We start from the raw sequence: 20875 nt of genomic DNA on the forward strand, positions 1-20875 counted from the left end.
GATACACTCTTTGCTAGTCTGATTGATAAGGCTAGAGGACATCAAGAAAACCATGAAGATATCTATATAAATCTTTATCAAAATAGAAGACCTAGTCACCAACCTACTAGGCATCAACCTACTAGGCAGATATCTAGGCGCTAGCTATCTAATAGCTAACCTAGTAGTATTAGGAAGGCCTATAAGAAAAGACCTTTTGATAGGCACTTCTATAGGCACTGCCTAACCACTACACACGATACCGTTAACTACTGGTATCTATATCCCGAGAAAAGACTATTGAATTAGCAGCCTAAAAGATCGAATATCACTACACAGGCTAAGCCAAATCTTAATAAGAAGTATCCAAAATTAGAATACTCTCTTGATACTTAACAGAAGCAGAAGGCTATTATAGCTACTATCTGCTAATCTAATCAATCTGGCCAATCTAGCTAATCTAGTGACTAATCTAATCAATCTCAGCAAACCGGCCAATCTAGCCTAGATAGCCAATTCACTGATGACTATCTTATACTAGATAATCAAGATTGCCCTACCAAAAGCCCTCTCGATTTTGAAGATATTGATATTGATATGAAATCGCCTGAGGTAAATACTACCTAGCTAGCCTATAAAGCAGATTAATATACTGATCAAATATATAGTATATTTGATATCAGTAACCAACGAAATCAGATTAACATAAAGGAGATCTATAAATTGATTCATGAAAGATCTATCCTATCTGATATTGAATTTATAGTTGATACTGCTGCTACAATCTCTGCTATAACCAAATTGGAATACTTTTATAGCTATTGGCCTACAAACAAAACTGTTATATGGGGTAAAGCCTAATCTATACAAATCAGATACGAAGGTATCGCTATAGTCAGATCTGATACTGGCTATATCTATATACTTCGTAACGTCCTATATATGCCCGAATTAGGTATCAATATCCTTAGCACTAATCGTCTAAAAGATATGGTATCTACCTTCTACAAGGATAAGGCCTATATCTATACTAGAGATATCTCTAGTAATCAAGATATCTATAGGCCTAATCTACCTACTATATCGAGTAGGACTACTATATTCACTGCTACTAAACAGGAAGGTCTATATAAGATTAAATTAGATATCCTCTGCCCTAAAGGACTAGAGAGATATCAAGCTATCTTAGCTATAAAATCGGATCAAGAAGCTAGTAAACTAGCTACTATTAAATTATGGTATGAGCGACTAGCTTATATAGGATTTAATCCTCTACAGAAGATTCTAAAGCAGATAGGTCTAGATATCTCTAAAGATGACATATCTAGATATATAGAAGATATCTACGAGATATACCTACTATCAAAGTATAATAGGTCTATTAATAAACGATCTCTCGATACTACTGAATATCGAATCGGTGAAAGGATTCATAGCGATCTTGGCGGGCCAATTAGCCCTAAAACCTATGATGGCTATCAATACTATATCACTTTTCTAGATAAGAAATCTAGATATCTATCAGTCAAGCTAATAAAATCTAAAGATTAAGCGCTTAATGCGTTTAAAGCATATAAGAATCTATCTAAAAATCAGATTTATGCTACTATTAAAGAGATCTTTACTAATAACGGTAAAGAGTATATTAACAGCGATTTCGCTCTATATATAAGGAAATATAGTATTATCTATAGAAATACTCCTATATATACTAAAGAACCTAATGGTCTAATAGAGCGAATCAACCTAACGCTGCTTAATAAGCTAAGAAGCCTATTGATATCTTCAAAGGCTAAGCAAAATCTATAGGGCGAAGCGCTATTAGCCGCTATCTATTTATATAATCGTACACCTTATAGATCTCTAGATTTCAAAACCCCCTATGAAATCTATAAAGAAAAAGCACCTACTATCTACTATATTAAAATATAGGGATCTATAGCCTATTATCACACTAATAAACGCCTGGCTAAACTAGCTCCGCGTAAGAATCTGGCTATATTAGTAGGATATAGTGACTATCTTCACTATAAGCTATATGATATTAAGCTACAAAAGACTATATAGACTAGAGATACAGTTATCCTAGAAGGAAGATTCTTAGATACGCATCTAACTAGATCTAAATCATCTACCTATTTAGATAATTTAGGATCAATTGAAATTGACTATGCTATAAAATCTCAATCTCAAATCGAGGCATGCCCAAATCATAAAATCGAGATTCAAATACCGGTACAAAAAGATAGAAATTATCTATCTAAAGATCTATCTAAAGATCTATCTAAAGATCTATCTAAAGATATATCTAAAGATCTATCTAAAAATCTATCTAAAGATCTAGCTAGAAATCTAGCTATAAAATCATTAAAGGACTATCTATATAATATAGATAAAGCCTATATATATAGTCTTGATCAGACTACTATAGCTAATCAACTAAAGAAGCTATATAATAAGCAGATAGATTATATCCTATCTGCATTAGTTCTAGTAGAACCTAATAACTTCGAAGAAGCTATGAAATCTACTGATAGAGATCTCTAGTACCAGGCATGCTTAGATGAAAATAATGAGCTATTAGCCCAGGATACCTATGAAATTATCGATATACCACCTAATATCATACCTATAAAAGGTAGGTAGGTATTTAAAAAGAAACCTATTAAGAATCCTGATACTATTAAATCTAACTATATCACTGATAAGAATCAATCTATCAGATATAAAGCTAGATGGGTTATACAAGGATTCTACTAAAAGCTAGGAGTTGATTTCCTAGAGACCTTCTCAACTACTGCTAGAATAGAGACCTAGCATATGATTCTTATTATAGCTGTCAACAAAGGATGGTCTATAATGTAGTACGATGTTAAAAACGCATTCGTACACGCTGATATCGATACTGATATCTATACTATATTACCTAAGGGCCTATATAATAGCCCTATATATTCTAATAAGTGTTGCTATCTAAAGAAGGTACTATATGGCCTAAAGCAATCGCCTAGGCTATGGAATCAGTTCTTTAGAAAAATAGCTAAAGGACTAGGATTCTATATACTACTTTATGATGAAGGAGTATATATCAATAAGCAATCTAAAGCTATATTAATAGTTTATGTTGATGATATACTAGTTATACATCAAGATAAGAACTATATCAAAGAAATAGCTAAGCAATTCAATATATATATTAAGCTAGAAGAACTAGGCGATATATCCACCTTTCTAGGCAATAATATATATATCGATCACCTAGCTAAAAAGATATATATAGATCAAAAAGACTATATATATAAGCTATTAAAGAAATTCAATATATATGATTATAAACCAATCAAAATACCGGGAGAACCAGGTATTAGATTGTATAAGAATCCTGATCAATCTAATGATAAAATTATAAATCTATACCAACAAGAAATTGGATCACTTCTATATACTAGCCTAAAGACTAGGCTAGATATAGCTTTTCCTGTCAACTATTGTGCACGCTATATAGCTAATCCTGGCTATGAGCATATTAATGCACTACTAAAGATATAGAGATATATGAGCAAGCGATGCTGCGCAGGTTGGTAAAGAGGAAGATAAATTAAAGATGATTAAATAAGATCGATTGATCTTTCTTCCTCTTGATTGAATAGGAAGGATAAGTTCAATTCGGCTTAGAATTATAAAGATGAGAGAAAAGTAAAGTAGGACTGAAGCTTGGTTGATTGTATTGAATCTTGCTTATATGTTATTAACATTATTATTATCTTGGTAGAGAAAGCAGGGTATATTTATAATCAACTTGTCTCTTGCATATGATCGTTCTAGATGATGCATGATGATCTCATGCAGACAGATCTAGATGCATAGTGATCTTATACAGTAGCTGTTTGATCGGTGGTTGCTTGATTGTACGATATCATTGACTGTAGTGATGATGTAGATCGTGTCATTGACCGTAGTGATGATGTAGATCGTATACTGTTGTATACGTCTTACTTGATGTTATTGACCGTAGTGATGATGGTATAGCATAAAGCATATAGCATAAAGCTTATAGAGATTCAGCTATCTTGTATAGGTCTTATAAATCTGGCTTGATATGCTGTATGACGGTTTAGGCATCTTGCCCTATATCTCATAGTATGACGGTTTAGGCATCTTGCCCTATATTTTATACCCCCCCGTAATCTTTATACTATAGTACAAATGGCAGTAGAGTATAGAGATTAGTAGAGTAGATAGGATCGATATATATATATACTGCTATTAAATAGCTAGATATATATCTTCCTAAATCTCAATCTCATAGGGTTAAGTGGTTCCTTCCGTATTTGCGTATATAGTATAGAAAAACCTATTTAGGTGAAAACTATACCCGAAGGTATCTATGATATTATATATCAAATTGGATATATATATAGCTAGATCTTATAGAGATTAGCTAGATTCTTTAGGTCTTCAAATATTTCTCTTCTGACGTTTTTTGTTAGGAAATCTGCTAATTGTAGTTTAGTAGGGACGTATTGAACATCGACCCTTTCTTGTTTGACCTGATCTCTGATATAGTGATATTGTATATCAATATGCTTCGTCCTTTTGTGAAATTCAGGGTTTTCGGCTAGCTTAATAGCTGCCTTATTATCCACTAATATAGTAGGCTTACTAGGCGTATAGCCTAGGCCTAATCTATCGTTTAGATAGTTAAATAGGTTAGCTAGATAGATAGCTTCCCGTATAGCTTCTTTTATAGCTATATATTCTGCCTCGTAGGTAGATAGGGCTACTGATTTTTGTAGCATCGAATTCTAGCTTACTATATTATTAGTAGCTAGATCTCTAGATAGGCTAAATATATAGCTAGTAGTAGATTTTCTACTATCGATATCGCCTGACTAATCAGCATTAGAGTAGCCTTTTATATATAGGTCTTTCCCTGTGCAATCGTAGTGTAGGCCTAGATTTGGCCGATATTGTAGATATTACTATATCTTCTTCAATTTAGAGATATGTGATTAGTTAGGATTGCTTATATATCTTGAGCAATAGGCAACTAGATAGGCTATATCAGGCCTAGTCTTTAGGCTGGTATATAGTAATGAGCTAATCTCTTTTTGATAGAGATTAATAGTTTGCTCTAAAGCTTTTGATTGATTTTTTCTTAGGTAGATCCCTGCTTTACCCGGCGTTTTCTTTGGCCGTTTGCTAGTAGTAGCAAATTTTGACAAGATCTTTAATATATAATTATTTTGATCGATAGTTATCGATTGATCTTGATAATTTAGGCTGATATTATTACCTAGAAAGGTGGCTAATTTGCCTATCTCTTCTAATTAAATATACTGCCTAGCCGTAGTAGCTAGCTTATTTATATAAGCTAGATCTTCGTGTATAATGATTATATTATTAACATATGTAATGATAATAGCCTGGGTTTTGCTATTTATATATATTCCCTCGTCGATAGGAACTCTATCGAATCCGAGGTTCGCGATAGTCTTTGTAAAGAATTCAGACTAAAGCCTCGGTGCTTGCTTTAGGCTATATAGGGCCTTCTTAAGGTAGCAGCACTTATTTTGATAGGCAGGGTCTCCTGGCCTATATAGGCTAGTTGGCAAGATAGTATATATATCACTATCGATATTAGTATATACGAATGCGTTTTTGACGTCGTATTGCCTGATATGCTAATTTTTGTTTATCGCGATAATCAATATTATATACTAGGTTTCTGTTCTGGTAGTAGTAGAGAAGGTTTCTAGGAAATCAACACCTAATCGTTGATTAAATCCTTGTATAACCTATCTAGCCTTATAACGAATGGTTTTGTTCGTATTTGTAATATAATTAGCCTGGATGCCTGTGGTATTTTTTATAGGTTTCTTTTTGAACACCTATCTACCCCTAATAGGTGTTATACTAGGGGGTATATTAACGATTTCATAGGTTGCCTGATCTATTAGGCTTTGATTTTCGTCCTGATAGGCCCTATACTACTTATTCCTTTTAGCTGATTGTATAGCTTGGTTAAAGGTAGAGGGTTCTTTATTAGTTACTGCCGATAATATATAATCGGTAGGCTGATCGTTAATAATAGTCTTTATAAAATCTCTTAGTAGCGTATCTAATATAGTATATATATCTTCGCTATCTTTAGTAGATTTTAATGATAGGATTTGGATCTCTATCTTATAAGACGGATCCGCTACAATAGTAGCTTCCTTACTAGCTTTTCGCTTAGTAGGCTTACTAGCTGATTTGCTAGTTTCTTTACTAGCTGATTTGCTAGTAGATAGGCTAGTAGATTTACTAGTAGATTTACTAGTAATCTTCTTTTTGATAGGGTTTGCTGCTTGTTTAGTAGATCTTTTCTTAGTTCCTAGTTCCTGATTAGCTAGATCAGATTGATTCATTAGGAATCTACCTTCTAAGATAGTAGGGTCTCTTGACTAAACTGTCTTCTTCTACTTTAGGTCATATAGCTTATAGTACTTCTATTTACTATAGCTAATAATAATAGCTATAGATTTTCTTGGCGATAGCTTGCTAGGTAGGTTTTTGTTTGTATGATAGTAGGTAATAGATCCCTAGGTCTTTATATACCTAATAGCAGGTAGGCGCTTGTGATATATCTCGTAGGGTAATTTGAACCCTAGAGCACTGTATAGGGTTATATTATATAGATAGGTAGCAGCTAATAAGGCTTCTCCCTATATATCATCTTTTAATCCTGATTGGATTAATAAATATCTGACCTTATTCATAAGTGTTAGGTTTATACGCTTAATTAGGCTATTTAGCTCTTTTGTATAGATAGGCGTAGTTCGGTGTATAATACCGTATCTTCCTAATAATATATAGAAGTTATTATTCACGTATTTAGTACTATTATCGGTAAATATCTCTTTGATCTTCTTATTAAGCTGGTTTTTAACTAATTACTTATATAAGGTAAATTTCTTAATAGCTTCGTCTTTTAATCGAAGTAGAGATATATATAGATATCTTGATACTTTGTCAAGAAACGTGATGTAGTAGCGATAGCTATTATAGGTCTTAGGGCTAATAGGCCCTCTAATATCGCTATATATTCTTTCGCTAATACCGTATTCGGTAGTAGAAGTAGAAGATTTATTAATCTTCCTGTTATATTTTAACTGTATGTATATTTCGTATATATTTTGTATATAATCTCTTATCTTAGTATCAGATAGAGATATATTTACCTGGCTTAATAGCCTTTGAAGTGGTATTAGGCCTATATAATCTAATCTATTATGCTAAAGCTTTAAACTAGTAATATTACTAGTACTTTAGATAGATTAATCTTAATTGATTATATTAGATAGATCTTTTGATTTTAATTAGCTAGAATCTTCCTTATATGGCTTTGTATGCATTATATATAGGGTAGTTCGATATAGATTATCTTGCTTATGCCTAATTAGTATAATATTTCGATATTGATCGAAAATAGTGGCCTTTTCTCTATTAAATAGAGATACTGAATTTTTTAGTATATATGTGCTTAATATATTGATTCCTAATTGTGGGATATAGAGTATATTAGTCAATTTATAGACTAGATTAGTATTTGTCTAGAAGATAATATCTCTAGCAAGATTAATAGATAATCTTTGTGTATTTCCCTATATAATAGTTTTATTAGTTTTATATACACTATCAAACAAATCTAATTTAGATACTGTATATATAGTGGTAGCTGTATTAATAATAAAAATCACTTTTATAGTAGAAAGATCTGAATTTATTAGATTATATGTACTTTCTATAGTGATATTAGAATTAGTTTCTTGGTTTGTTTTGATAGGTAGATAAATTACCTAATCGGTTTTATACGAGAAGTCATCGTAGAGTGAGAGACTTCTTGGTGTATTTACTATAGATTTATTACTCAGATTTGAGTAGTCTCTTATTAGGTTTTGATTATTAAAGATTGGTAGGCTATACCTAATTAGCTAGGCCTCTATTATAGGTATATTATAGTTAATTCGACTAATCGGTGTATAATAGATATTACCGTCAAGATTAATTAGATTATTAGCTAATAGGCTAGTAGGTAGTAGGTTGCTAGCCGAGGTTTCTTTAGCTTCTGCGGGGTAATCAGTTATATAACTAGTAACGTGGATTTCTTCCTCGTTAGATTGCTTATTGAGTATTGCTGTGATTATCTTCTTTTGTTGATTAAATCTTTGATTATTTTGATTAGATCTAGGCTAATTTGCCCTAGGTATCTAATTAGCTAGTCTGCTAGAAGGATATAGATACCAGCAATCTGCTACTGTATAGCTTCGCATATTATAATGCGTATAGTATTTGCCAGAATTTGACAATTTTTTCTATGGTTTTTTGCTAATTCGACGATTTTGATTAGCCTGACGATTTTTTGAATAGTGCTTTACCTAATGATTAGGCTTGCGATGAGCCTGATATTTATTCTGTCGATTAGGCTGATAGCTATTAGCTATGAAGATTTGTTCGCTTAATTGAATATAACTACGCGATTCGTTAATCAGATTAGCGAATAACGATTCAATCGTATAAGAATTAGAGTCTCTGCGAAGAGATTAAATAATATTTTAAATAATCGGTGCGTACGATTAGTCGAGATTGTTGAGAACCTATACGAATACGATTTGCTTTAGGAAATCGATTCCTAGGCTTGCTAGTTCGATTAGCAGGCGTCTTATCTTAGTGAGATAATCATGTATACTATCGAAATCGCCTAATTGACTATTGAATAGGCTTTTTAACACAAGGAATTCGGTAGTGAAGTCTTTAGGTCGATATTAGGTAGCTAAGGTAACCTATACTTAGTAGGCCGATATAGTATCTCCTAGCTAAAAGAGTGGGCTATCTTTATATGATAGCTTGATTAATAATAAAGCGTCTCGATTGATCTGATTAATAGTTTTGAATTTATTAGATAGGATAACTAGCTTGTTTTGACCTATCTTAGAGATAGTAGGGCTAGTAGATCTTACAGGTCTGCGAGATCTTATTCTTTCTAACTAAATTATAGTATTTCTACAATCAGGTGATCGTTGATTCGGTGGTAGGGCGATCGCCTTTTCATAAGACTAGTGTTGATTAGGAATCTGATCTTGTTAAATAGTAGGTAGCTTTGTATAATCATGTAGAATCGCATCGATTAGTCTCTCTTAATCAAGAATTGCCTTGATTCGGATAGACTAGGTAACATAATTTCCTTCTCCTTTAAGAGGATCGATATTGTGTTTGTTGATCATTTTGAGTTCTAAAAACTTGATTGAGTATTTGAAAAATGATTGTTTTTGTCAAGAAAGTTGAGATTTCTTAGCGTTTTGTATAGAGAAGTAGACGCGACCGGTAAAAATCGAGTATAAATTTTTGAAAATAAGAAGTCGGAGGAGCTTTTTGTTTCTCTTTAAGAGAGAGAAGTTTCTCTTAAAAGTAAGGAATTCTTCGTTGAAGATAGAAGATTGAAGAAGTGGTATAAGCCGAATTGAAGTAGGATCAATTCGGGCTTATAACCTGTGAGCAAGCGATGCTGCGCAGGTTAGTAAAGAGGAAGATAAATTAAAGATGATTAAATAAGATCGATTGATCTTTCTTCCTCTTGATTGAATAGGAAGGATAAGTTCAATTCGGCTTAGAATTATAAAGATGAGAGAAAAGTAAAGTGGGACTGAAGCTTGGTTGATTGTATTGAATCTTGCTTATATGTTATTAACATTATTATTATCTTGGTAGAGAAAGCAGGGCATATTTATAATCAACTTGTCTCTTGCATGTGATCGTTCTAGATGATGCATGATGATCTTATGCAGACAGATCTAGATACATAGTGATCTCATGCAGTAGCTGTTTGATCGGTGGTTGCTTGATTGTACGATGTCATTGACTGTAGTGATGATATAGATCGTGTCATTGACCGTAGTGATGATGTAGATCGTATACTGTTGTATACGTCTTACTTGATGTCATTGACCGCAGTGATGATGGTATAGCATAAAGCATATAGCATAAAGCTTATAGAGATTCAGCCATCTTGTATAGGTCTTATGAATCTGGCTTGATATGCTGCATGACGGTTTAGGCATCTTGCCCTATATCTCACAGTATGACGGTTTAGGCATCTTGCCCTATATTTCACAAGATATCTACTATATAGACCTAACCTAGGCCTACTATATAGCTGTCAGGGTGATAACCTCTATCTTAAAGGATACTCTGATGCTGATTGGGCAGGTGATCTAGATAGTAGACGATCTACTACTGGATACCTATTTAGCCTATCTAGCGATCTAGGGCTAAATAACCCTATCTCATGGAACTCACAATTGCAAAAATCAGTGGCTGTTAGCAGCTGCGAAGCTGAATATATGGCTATAAAAGAAGCTGTCTCGGAAGCTATCTATCTAGCTAATATATTCAACTATATGAACGATCAACTAGATCTAGGATATCTACCAGATATCTCTACTATCTTAGTTGACAACGAATCTGCCATCAAACTAGGTCAGAATCCTGAGTTCCATAAAAGATCAAAGCATATAGATATCCAATATCACTATATAAGAGAGGCTATTCAAGAAGAAAAGGTCAAATTGACCTATATCAATACCAAGAGCCAATTAGCTGACCTATTAACTAAAAACGTTGATAGAGTGGCATTCGAAAAGCTAGTCAACCTAGCTAATCTAGTGGATATTGATGAATCAACTAAGATAGCCGAATAGAGCTATAAAGAATTCTATGATATCATAGAATCTTATGGAAAACAAGATCATCATAATGAAATCACCACTATATTGCTAGTTGCCACCGAAACTAGGGGATTTATCAAATATAAATAGGACCTAAAGTCCCCAGCAAATAGTTCTTAATAGTAGTCCTGAATTTATTCTTGATAGCCTACCTACTGCTATTCAATCCATCAACCTCTCTATACGATCCAGCTATACTATATAGCTCTATCTATAGGTTTGCTATACCATCATCCTTCCTATACGCTTACACTTGCTCATATAGGCTAAGTAGAGTAAAGGTACTACGCGTTATATAGGCTAATATACTATCTATCTAGTAACTTATATAGAGCGTATCGGATACGGATTACCTATAAATCAGCAAGGTTTTGCTAGATGATATTAAGAGAGCTTTACGATCTAAGAAGTATATCGACCTAAAGGACAAACTACTAAGATACTATTAGTAATAGCTAGCTGCGTTTAGCTAATAGCTAGCCGACTAGTTACCTCTATACCGGCTAGGGATCGACTATAAGATCTCTCTAAAACGCGACCGAAATAGTATCGAAGAGCTACTACTATATAGCCCCCTCTATAGTATAAATAAAGAAGAGCTTCTTTACCTACGAAAGACGTTAATAGACCTACTCGGGAAGAACTTTATATAGGTAAGCTAATTACCTATAGTAGTACTAATCTTGTTAGTTAGAAAGCTAGGTAGCAGTATATAATTTTATGTCGACTACCGAGGGTTAAACGAACGAACGGTGAAGGATTACTATCCCTTACTATTAATTCGCGAGACGCTACGGAATATAGGCTACGCCTACTAGTTTACGAAGCTTAATATTATCGTAGCCTTCTATAAGATTCGTATTTACCCTAGAGAAGAATAGAAAATAGTATTTCGGATACGATATAGGCTCTATAAGTAGAACGTAACCCTGTTCGGATTAACCGGCGTACTAGTAACGTTCTAGAGGTATATCAATTAGACTCTGCGAGAGTACTTAGATAACTTCGTGTTAGTATACGTTAACGATATAATCATCTATACTAACAGGACGCTAGTAGATTACCGCCGAAAGGTCGGCGAAGTACTATAGAAACTAATAGACGCTAGCCTATAATATAATATTATAAAATCGGAATTCGAATAGGACTTAGTAAAGTACCTCGGCTTTATCGTCGAGGCTAGAAAGGGGATTTACGTTGATCTAAAGAAGGTAGAAGCTATTAGGGTATAGGAGAGACCGAAGTCTATACGGGATATACGAAGCTTTATTAGGTTTACGAACTTCTACCGGCCGTTTATACTACGATTCGCCGACCTTTCGGCACTATTAATATAGCTAATAAAGAAAGACGCTATATTCAAATAGGACGACGATTGCTAATAGGCCTTTACGGAACTAAAGGAGCTCTTTATAAACGTACTAATCTTAGTATATTTCGAAGAGGATCGTTAGATAGTCGTAGAAACTAATACCTCCGGCTAGGTAACTAGTACGGTTCTATCATAATATAGACCTGATAGGTAGCTACGGCTATACGCCTACCTATCTTAGAAGCTATCTCCGGTAGAATTAAACTACGAGATCTATAATAAGGAGCTTCTAGCAATTATACGTGCTCTACGTAAATAGAGACCTAAGCTAAAAATAGTGCCTCGATTCACTATCGTGACGGACTATAAGAACCTTTGATACTTTAGAAAAGTATAATATCTTAACGAATGGTAGATACGATAGGCAGATCTCTTAACAGAGTTCGACTTTGACCTCTATTATCGCCCTAGTAAGCTTATAGTAAGGCCGGATGTATTATCACGACGGAGTTAGGATATACCTAAGAGTATTACTAACAAAAGGCTATCGAATCGCTTCCGAATCCTACTTAAAAGGGTTAAGATTAAAATAGGTCGGCTAAACCCCTAATCAGCCGACGGCTAACCTAGTAAGGAGATCGATTTCGAAAGAGATATACCCCTCTTTAATAAACCGGAACTTTAGGTAGAATAGAAAAAGGTAAGGGCGTCTAACTCGATCTACTAACGAATCTCCTACGCTTTGCTAACAGGAGAGCGCCGAATCGCTACCGAAACGAATATTAAGACTAGCCTATCGGAGTGCTATTTAGATAATCGAGGGGTGCTTTACTTTAGACAGCAACTCTAGATTCTAGATAATAAGGTTCTACGTATAGGAATTATATAGAAGATCTACGATTTATATATTACGGCGTATCCTAGGTAAGACGCTACCTATTCGATACTATCTCGACGGTTCTTCTAGCTAGGAGCAGCGAAAGACGTACGACGTTTCCTCTATAACTATATAGTATACAGACGGAGCTCGGTATAGTAAGACACGAAGTATAGGTTATTAAAACCGCTACTAATCCCCTAGCGAATCTAGGCCGAAATATTAGTAGACTTTATTATTAGGCTACTACCCTCTAGACCTATAGGAGCAACGAACTATATAGTGATAACAGATCGGTTAATAAAGGGCGTGATCCTAATCGGAATAAAGAATATAATAGTAGAGGATATAGCAGAGGTGTTCCTTATATACTTCTATGTATATTATAGGGTGCTACTAGCGATTATAAGCGACCGCGGCCCCTAATTCGTGAGTGCCTTCTAGGAAAGGGTATACGAAAGGCTATCGATTTAACGCCGATTATCTACTGCTTTCTATCCCTAGACCGACGGTGTAACAGAGCGTGCTAATTAGGAGATCGAACGAATTCTACGTGTGTTTACTATATACGTATAGGATAACTAGAAGGATCTACTACTAATAGTCGCCGTGGTAATCAATAATCGCGATACTACTTCAACAGGAATCTCGCTATTCTTCTTCACCTACGGCTACTATGTTAACCCGATTAGTATTAACGAAGTAGGGTAACTACAAGACGCCCTAACCCTACCACGAAAGGCAGGCGAAACGTTCGTGAATCGCCTACGAGAAGCTACCGATTAGGCCTAGGCTGCTATTACTTCTATATAGGCCCTTTAAGAAGAGTAAGCGAACCGACGTCGATAGGCAGCGCCTATCTATAGAAAGGATAACTAGGTTTAGCTAAATCTTTAGAACATACGTATATAGCGACCGTTAAAGAAGTTAGATTAGCTATATGCTCGATACCGAGTAGTAGACGTCCTGTCGCCGTTTATAGTCTAACTTGATATACCTACTAGTATATACCCGGTATTCTATATTAAGTTAGTCCGCCTAGCAGCAACGGACCTATTCCTATCTTAGCTAGTAGACAATTTATAGCTACCACTACTACTAGTTAATAGTGAAGAGGAATACGATATTAAGCAAATCCTAGCTATACGACGGAGGAAAGTTAGGCAAGGATATCGTGACGAAGCGTTAGTGAAATAGAGAGGATAGGTAGAATAGACGTGGTAGCTACTAGACTTAGTGCAGGATTATAGCGCCTTGGATACCTTTAAAGAGTAGCACAGCGCCGTTCCGGATATAATTCGCTAGCAAATCGGCACCGAAACCTATACCGTCGTGCCCCTAATAAGGTTAAGACTAGGAAGGGGTATTATCACGGGCTAGTGCCCGATATTAGTCACGTGTATCACGGGACCTTAGTATATTAACGTGGAGAACGCGCAGGATAAACTTCCCCTCCTTAAGCTTTTTGTAAATAGTATGTTGGCCTAGTTAGATTGAATTAAGTCTTGCTTTAGCCCTTCATATTTGCTACTAGTAGTAGCGAATTTTGACAAGATCTTTAATATATAATCATTTTAATCGATAGTTATCGATTGATCTTGATAATTTAGGCTAATATTATTGCCTAGGAAGGTAGCTAGTTCCCCTATCTCTTCTAATTGAATATACTACCTAGCTATAGTAGCTAGCTTATTAATATAAGCTAGATCTTTGTGTATGATAATTATATTATTAATATATGTGATGATAATAGTCTGGGTTTTGCTATTTATATATATACCCTTGTCGATAGGAACTCTATCGAATCCGAGGTTCGCGATAGCCTTTATAAAGAATTCAGACTAAAGCCTTAGTGCTTGCTTTAGGCTATATAGGGCCTTCTTTAGATGGTAGCACTTATTTTGATAGGTAGGGTCTTTTGGCCTATATAGGCTAGTTAGCAAGATAGTATATATATCACTATCGATATCGGCGTTTACGAATGCGTTTTTAACGTCGTATTGCCTGATATACTATTTTTTGTTTATCGCGATAATTAATAGTATATGCTAGGTTTCTGTTCTGGTAGTAGTAGAGAAGGTTTCTAGGAAATTAATACCTAAATGTTGATTAAATCCTTATATAACCTATCTAGCCTTATAGCGAATTGTTTTGTTTGTATTTGTAATATAATTAGCCTAGATGCTAGAGGTATTCTTTATAGGCTTCTTTTTGAATACCTATCTACCCCTAATAGGTGTTATACTAGGGGGTATATCAACGATTTTATAGGTTGCCTGATCTATTAGGCTCTGATTTTCGTCCTGATAGGCTCTATACTACTTATTCCTTTTAGCTGATTGTATAGCTTGGTTAAAGGTAGAGGGTTCTTTATTAGTTACTGCCGATAATATATAATCGGTAGGCTGATCGTTGATAATAGTCTTTATAAAATCTCCTAGTAGCGTATTAGATATAGTATATATATCTTCACTAGTCGATGGGATTTGAATCTTAATCTTATGAGACGGATCTGCTGCTATAGTAGCTTCCTTACTAGCTTTTTGCTTAGTAGGCTTACTAGCTGATTTACTAGTTTCTTTACTAGCTGATTTGCTAGTAGATAGGCTAGTAGATTTACTAGTAGATTTACTAGTAATCTTCTTTTTGATAGGGTTTGCTGCTTGTATAGTAGATCTTTTCTTAGTTCCTGGTTCCTGATTAGCTAGATCAGATTGATTCATCAGGAATCTACCTTCTAAGATAGTAGGATCTCTTGACTAAACTGTCTTCTTCTGCTTTAGGTTATATAGTTTATAGTGCTTCTGTTTACTATAGCTAATAACAATAGCTATAGATTTTCTTGGCGATAGCTTGCTAGGCAGGTTTTTATTTGTATGATAGTAGGCAAGGTAATAGATCTCTAGGTCTTTATATACCTGATAGTAGGTAAGCGCTTGTGATATATTGTGAGCAAGCGATGCTGCGCAGGTTAGGTAGAGAGGAAGGAAGATTAATTGATCTTCTTCCTTTGATTGAATAGGAAGGATAAAATCAATTCGGCTTAGAATCATAAAGATGAGAGAAAAGTAAAGTAGGACTGAAGCTTGGTTGATTGTATTGAATCTTGCTTGTGTGTCATAAACATTGTTATCTTGGTAGAGAAAGCAGGGCATATTTATAATCAACTTGTCTCTTGCATGTGATCGTTCTAGATGATGCATGATGATCTCATGCAGACAGATCTAGATGCATAGTGATATCATGCAGTAGCTGTTTGATCGGTGGTTGCTTGATTGTACGATGTCATTGACTGTAGTGATGATGTAGATCGTGTCATTGACCGTAGTGATGATGTAGATCGTATACTGTTGTATACGTCTTACTTGATGTCATTGACCGCAGTGATGATGGTATAGCATAAAGCTTATAGAGATTCAGCCATCTTGTATAGGCCTTATGAATCTGGCTTGATATGCTGCATGACGGTTTAGGCATCTTGCCCTATATCTCACACTAAATATCTCACATATATCTTATAGGGTGATTTGAACCCTAGAGTACTGTGTGGGGTTATATTGTATAGATAGGTAGTAGCTAATAAGGCTTCTCTCTATATATCTTCTTTTAATCCTGATTGGATTAATAAATATCTAACCTTATTCATAAGTGTTAGGTTTATGCGCTTAATTAGGCTATTCGGCTCTTTTGTATAGATAGGCGTAGTTCGGTGTATAATACTGTATCTTCCTAATAATATATAGAAGTTATTATTCACGTATTTAGTACCGTTATCGGTAAATATCTCTTTAATCTTCTTATTAAGCTGGTTTTTAACTAATTGCTTATATAAGGTAAATTTCTTAATAGCTTCGTCTTTCGATCGAAGTAGAGATATATATAGATATCTTGATGCTTTGTTAAGAAACGTGATATAGTAGCGATAGCTATTATAGGTCTTAGGGCTAATAGGCCCTCTAATATCGCTATATATTCTTTCGCCTATACCGTATTCGGTAGTAGAAGTAGAAGATTTATTGATCTTCCTATTATATTTTGACTATATATATATTTCGTATATATTTTGTATATAGTCTCTTATCTCTGAATTAGATAGAGATATATTAGCCTAGCTTAATAGCCTTTATAGTAGTATTAGGCCTATATAGCCTAATCTATTATACTAAAGCTTTAAACTAGTAATATTACTAGTACTTTAGATAGATTAATCTTGATCGATTATATTAGATAGATCTTTTGATTTTAATTAGCTAGAATCTTCCTTATATAGCTTTATATATATTATATATAGGGTAGTTCGATATAGATTATCTTGCTTATGCCTAATTAGCATAATATTTCGATATTAATCGAAAATAGTGGCCTTTTCTCTATTAAATAGAGATACTAAATTTTTTAGTGTATATATACTTAATATATTAATTCCTAATTATAGGATATAGAGTATATTAGTTAATTTATAGACTAGATTAGTATTCGTCTAGAAGATAATATCTCTAGCAAGATCGATAGATAATCTTTATATATTTCTCTATATAATAGTTTTATTAGTTTTATATACACTATTAAACAAATCTAATTTAGATCCTGTATATATAGTAGTAGCTGTATTAATAATGAAAATCACTTTTGTAGTAGAAAGATCTGAATTTATTAGATTATATATACTTTCTATAGTGATATTAGAATTGGTTTCTTGGTTTGTTTTGATAGGTAGATAAATTACCTGATCGGTTTTATACGAGAACTCATCGTAGAGTAAGAGACTTCTTAGTGTATTTACTATAGATTTATTACTTAGATTTGAGTAGTCTCTTATTAGGTTTTGATTATAAACTAGTAGGCTATACCTGATTAGCTATGCCTCTGTTATAGATATATTAGATCTTATCTAATAATCTAATTAATAGTTAATTAGACTGATTGGTATATAGCAAATATCACTATCAAGATTAATTAGATTATTAGCTAATAGGCTAGTAGGTAGTAGGTTACTAGCCGATATTTCTTGATGTTTAGCTTATCTATAGGATAATCTATTATATGACTAGTAACGTGGATTTCTTCCTCGTTAGATTGCTTATTAAGTATTATAGTAGTCATCTTCTTCTATTTATTAATCTTTTAATAATCGATTTGATTAGATCTAGGCTAATTTGCCCTAGGTATCTAATTAGCTAGTCTACTAGAAGGATATAGATACTAGTAATTAGCTACTATATAGCTTCGTATATTATAATGCGTATAGTATTTGCTAGAATTTGATAGTTTTTTCTATGGTTTTTTGCTAATTCGACGATTTTGATTAGCCTGACGATTTGATTGGTGATTTACCTGATAGTTAGGCTTATAATTAGCCTAGTAATTGCTTTAACGATTATTTTAACGATTGTTTTAACGATTACTTTAACGATTGCTTTAACTAGTAGCTATAAAAATTTGCTCGCTTGATTAAATATAACCGCGCGATTTATTAATTAGATTAGCGAATAGCGATTCAATCGAATAGGAATTAGAATCTCTACGAAGAGATTAAATAATATTTTGAATAATCGGTACGTACGATTAGTTAAGATTATTAAGAACCTATACGAATACGATTTGTTTAGGGAAATCGATTCCTAGGCTTGCTAATTCGATTAGTAGGCGCCTTATCTTAGTAAGATAGTTATATATACTATCGAAATTGCCTAATTAGCTGTTAAATAGGCTCTTTAATATAAGGAATTCGGTAGTAAATCCTTTCGGCCGATATTAGGTAGCTAAAGTAACCTATACTTAGTAGGCTAATATAGTATCTCCTAGCTAAAAAAGTAGGCTATCTTTATATAATAGCTTAATTAATAATAGAGCGTCTCGATTTATCTAATTAATAGTTTTAAATTTATTAGATAGAATAACTAGCTTATTCTAGCCTATCTTAGCAGGGCTAGTAGATCTTATAGGTCTACTAGATCTTCTTCCTAACTAAATCGTAGTGTTTCTATAATCGGGTAATCGTTGATTAGGTAATAAAGTAATTACTTTTTCATAAGACTAGTGTTAATTAGGAATCTGGCTTTGCTGAATAGCAGGAAGCTTTATATAATTATGTTAGATTATATTAATTAGTCTCTCTTAATCAAGAATCGCCTTAATTCGGATAGACTAGGCAATATAATTTCCTTCTCCTTTAAGAGGATCGATATTATGTTTGTTGATTATCTTGAATTCAAAAAACTTGATTAAATATTTGAAAAATAATTGTTTTTGTTAAGAAAGTCGAGATTTCTTAGTGTTTCGTATAGAGAAGTAGACGCGACCGGTAAAAATCGAGTATAAATTTTTGAAAATAAGAAGTCGGAGGAGCTTTTTGTTTCTCTTTAAGAGAGAGAAGTTTCTCTTAAAAGTAAGGGATTCTTTGTTGAAGATAGAAGATTGAAGAAGTAGTATAAGCCGAATTGAAGTAGGATTAATTCGGGCTTATAACCTGTGAGCAAGCAATACTACGTAGGTTAGGTAGAGAGGAAGTAAGATTAATTAATCTTCTTCCTTTAATTGAATAGGAAGGATAAAATCAATTCGGCTTAGAATTATAAAGATGAAATAAGACAAAGTAAGGTAGGACTGAAGCTTAGTTAATTGTATTAAATCTTGCTTATATGTTATGAACATAATTATTATCTTGGTAGAGAAAGCAGGGCATATTTATAATCAACTTGTCTCTTATATATGATCGTTCTAGATAATACATAATGATCTTATACAGACAGATCTAGATATATAGTGATCTTATGTAGTAGCTGTTTGATCGGTGGTTGCTTGATTATACGATGTCATTAACTGTAGTGATGATATAGATCGTGTTATTGACCGTAGTGATGATGTAGATCGTATACTGTTATATACGTCTTACTTGATGTTATTGACTATAGTGATGATGGTATAGCATAAAGCTTATAGAGATTCAGCTATCTTGTATAGGCCTTATGAATCTGGCTTGATATGCTGTATGACGGTTTAGGTATCTTGCCCTATATTTCATACCGAATATCTCATACTCCTTCTCCTTTCCTTCTCCCTTCTCTAGACTTGATTCTTCGTAGATAGTACCGAATTAAGACTTCCGTCCTCTTCTCGCTTGACTTATAATATAGGATTAAGTATAAGCAAACGATGCTGCGTAGGTAGGTAGGGAGGAAGAAGATTGAATAAGATAGATTGATCTTTTCTTCCTCTGGTTAAATAGGAAGGATAAGTCCAATTCGTCTTAGGATCAAAGATAAGATAAGAGAAAAGAAAGGTAGGACTAAAGCTTGGTTAATTATATTAAATCTTCTTGTTACTTATGAATATTATAATTAGATCTTGCTAGAGAAAACAGGGTATATTTATAATCAATATTTTATATAAACTTATTAAACTTGTTTCTTGTTGTGAGATATAGGGCAAGATGCCTAAACCGTTATGCAGTATATCAAGCTAGATTCATAAGGCCTATACAAGATGGCTGAATCTCTATAAGCTTTATGCTATACCATCATTACTGCGGTCAATGACATCAAGTAAGACGTATACAACAGTATACGATCTACATCATTACTACGGTTAATGACATCAAGTAAGACGTATACAATAGTATACGATCTATATCATTACTACAGTTAATGACATCGTACAATCAAGCAACCACCGATCAAATAGCTACTGCATGAGATCACTATGCATCTAGATCTGTCTGCATGAGATCATCATGCATTATCTAGAACGATCACATGCAAGAGACAAGTTGGTTATAAATATGCCCTGTTTTTCTCTACAAAAACTATGTTCATAACATACAAGCAAGATTCAATACAATCAACCAAGCTTTAGTCCTACTTTAATTTTCTCTTATCTTACCTTTATGATTCTAAGCCGAATTGAACTTATCCTTCCTATTCAATCAAGAGGAAGAAAGAT

Source organism: Penicillium daleae, assembly GCF_028827525.1.
Source record: "Penicillium daleae strain IBT 16125 chromosome Unknown utg000009l_segment0_segment0, whole genome shotgun sequence".
Classification (NCBI taxonomy): Eukaryota; Fungi; Ascomycota; class Eurotiomycetes; order Eurotiales; family Aspergillaceae; genus Penicillium; species Penicillium daleae.